Genomic DNA, 3,594 nt, shown 5'->3' with positions numbered 1-3,594 from the left:
ATGAGTGAACTATTATACATTACTAAACCAATGCACGCTGGTCTAAACTTAATACAATGTTAGGTATTTGATGGTGGCATATTATGAGTTCTAAAAAAGGATTTTAAAATCTCTATAACCATAATGTTGTCACGAATACAGAGCCATATCTTGAAACTTCTAACTCATCGACACGTACGTCAGATTCAACACATGCATTATGTCTAAATATGTCAAATAGTCATACAATGTCTTCTGGCCTACTTCACTGGGACTTTCAGGCGTTCTGTAGTGCTTTGTCTCGTGCAAAATCTTTGAGTACATAAACTGTAATACGTCTCGATTTTAATCACGTGCATTTAGGTGATTTATATATCATACCACTTTGTTATTATTACGAATGGGTTTAATGCAGTGTCATATCAAATAAACAAATTTTTAAGATTGAGCTGGCAAAATATCCTAGATGATCAGTAAATCTGAACAAAAGTATTTTGAAAAAAGAATTTTAATATACCACAATCATTTTCATCAGATCCATCTACACATTGTCTTACGGCATCACAGCGTTGTTCATCCGCAATGCATTCCCCATTGTCACATGTGTACTCGGAAGAGGAGCACAAATCATGTTCTTGAAATAAAGAATATCTTCAGTTCATGTTAAACATATCAATACATTTTTAATTAAGAGGTGTCTGGGTCAGACACCATTTCATGATTCTGTCAGAGAATCGCTATCGAAATAGTAAAAACATTTTCAATCACAAAAGGAATTGATACTTATTTTAAATATGGCTAATAAGAAGTGATGATCAATTAGACAAAACCTATGTCTACAGGAATGTCAGTAAAGAAATAGGAGTACTTTTAATATATACATTTTCTTGCATACCTTCAGATAACAACGATTACTTATTGTACTTATTGTTTGAATCATTTATGTACAAAAAATATCAACGTTATTGATTTATCGACAGATCGCAGGGTGTAATGATGTCAAATATGACGTCATTCATTTTGGTAATCCGATAAACGGCATTACGTCGACTTTTGAATTTGTTTTGTCATTTTCCGGTAATTAGGCCTGAGTGTTGGAACTCTTTCCTAGGAAATATTTTACTTTCTACTCTAAGATAAATAATGATGTAAAATAATACTCTCCTGGTAGAAAAATAATAATTTTACACAATTTCTTCTGTGTATATATGTGACACGATGTGTTCAAGTAAAGAAAATGGACCGAATATAAGGAAAAGGGCAAAGTGTAATCGTCTAGCGCAAAATAGAAATCTATTATTAAAAATGGTGGATTGTTGTATGATTCAACTGAACACATTAAATGATATATTTCATTGGATTTAGAATATACACATCTCTGTTTTATCTTCGCTTGTTTGAATTTTCAACCGTCTTTAAGATCCCTGTTTATTTTAGGTAGGTTTGATAATGTTAAAAGGTATTTATGAATAATTTCAAAAGTTAGGATTAAACATAATAAAGTTAAAAACTAAAAACTTTATAACAATGGTTGAATTTTCTGAAATTAAACAAAAGTCTACATGGCAAATGCTTTTTAAATGATTTTCTATAATTAAGGTTAAACTGTCTTAAAGTAAAAAGCCAGTAATCTTGCTTTGTCGACAATTATTACTTGCTATGAAGAGTAAATCGATTAGAAATAATTTGAAAACATATGCAAATGCTGAACCGGTTGCAATCTGAAGTGTTGTTTGAGCGTGTTTATAAAGCAACATTGATCTAAATCTTACAAGTGAATAAAGGCGTTTTATACTTGAAATATGCATGTCCTGGTCGGTATTGTTAGGCGTTTTGCTGTGATTTTTTCGTGAGTTATGGTGGCGATATTTTTGTTTGTTTTCTTTTTTTTTTTTTTGTTTTGTTTGTTTGTTTTTTGTTGTTGATATTTTTATCTCAACAAGTCAGTTGTCCGTCCCAACTTTCCTTTAAGCAGCATTTCCTCCTAAAACCGCTTAACCAAATTTGATGAAACTTCACAGGGATGTTCCTACGATTGTCTTCTTTAAAAATAGTTCGAAGAATTGAATACCATTAATAACTCTTGCTGCAACAACAACCGAAAGGAAAAGTTTTAAAGATTCTCTTGTCTAAAACAACAGGTCATAAACCTTTTATATCTGCACGAGTAGGTACCCGAATAACAAGTGTGAATAAGGCCACGCCCTGGAGGTCACATGGTTTACAAAGACTTATGCAGGAACAGTTTTGAAAACATTCTTGTTCAAACCACAGGGTCTAAGGCTTTGATATTTGGTATGTAGCATTATCAAGTGTTCTATACAAAGTTTGTTCAAATAATTTACCGCCCCCCCCCCCACCCCTTTTGTCAAATATGGTCCCACATCGGGGTCACCTTGTTTGTTGAAACTTGTATTGGGAAATACTCTGAAAATCGTCTTGAATGTCCAAAACCATAAAACCATAGTGCCGAGGGATTTGGTATTTGGCAAGACATGTAATATTATCTTATGGTCCTCTACCATATTTGTTCAAATTATCTCCCCAGGGTAAAATATTGCCCAATCCTGGGGTCATATTGTTTATTCACATATATAAATGGAAACTAGAATGTGTCTGTAGGACACATGGTGTGCCCCCTATTGGTTTGCAGTGTTAATGGGGTTAAGCCTAAACAAACATTTTATGAAAAGGATTCATTATTCTAGGCCATATAATTTTGAGCTTTGAGAATCACAAACAAAAAATCCACTATTTTGGCTATTTCATGGGCCATAACTCTTAAATTAGCGCAAAGATTCTCAAGAAGAGTGCAAAGTGTGAAAGGTCAAATCATGATAAAGACCCAAGCAAGGTTTCATGAATTCACATTACATATTTTTTGAGCTACGCATATAATTAGGTGAAAATGTGCATTTTTACTATTTCATGGGCCATAACTTTAAAACTAGAGGATGGAGCCGGCCAAAAAATACGAGGTGTGCAAGTTTATATCATAATGAAGACTTATGCAAGTTTCAACCACTTATGTTCAATACTTTTTGAGCTAGGTGCGTCAAAAGGTGAAAATGTGCATGTTTTACTATTTTCGGGGCCATAACTCTAAAATTAGGGGGCGGAACCAGACAAAAAATGGGAGGTGCACAAGTTCATATCATGATAAAGACTCATATAAGGTTTAACCAATTTATATGAAATACTTTTTGAGCAAGGCGCGTCACAAGGTGAAAATGGGCATATTTGCCTATTTCAGGGGCCATAACTCTAAAAATAAGGGGGCAGACCAAAGTGAAAAATGAATCGTGCGCAAGTTCATATCATGATTAAGACTCACGCAAGGTTTCATGAATCTATATCAAATACGTTTTAGCTAGGCGTGTCACAAGATGAAAATTTGCATTTTTGACTTTTTCAGGGGCCATAACTCTAAAAATAGGGGGCGGGGCCAGACTAAAAATAGTAGGTGCGCAAATAAATATCATCATAAAGACTCATGCAAGGTTTTATCAATTTATATCAAGTACTTTTTGAGCTAAGATTTATATACGGAAACAAAATCTCTTTATCCAAAACAACAGGGCCTTGGGATTTTTTTATTTATTTTTTATTTTATTT

The sequence above is a fragment of the Mercenaria mercenaria genome, chromosome 1 (genome assembly GCF_021730395.1).
Source record: "Mercenaria mercenaria strain notata chromosome 1, MADL_Memer_1, whole genome shotgun sequence".
Lineage (NCBI taxonomy): Eukaryota > Metazoa > Mollusca > Bivalvia > Venerida > Veneridae > Mercenaria > Mercenaria mercenaria.
The sequence above is the reverse complement of the archived record's forward strand: the minus strand, read 5'-3'. Positions refer to the sequence as shown.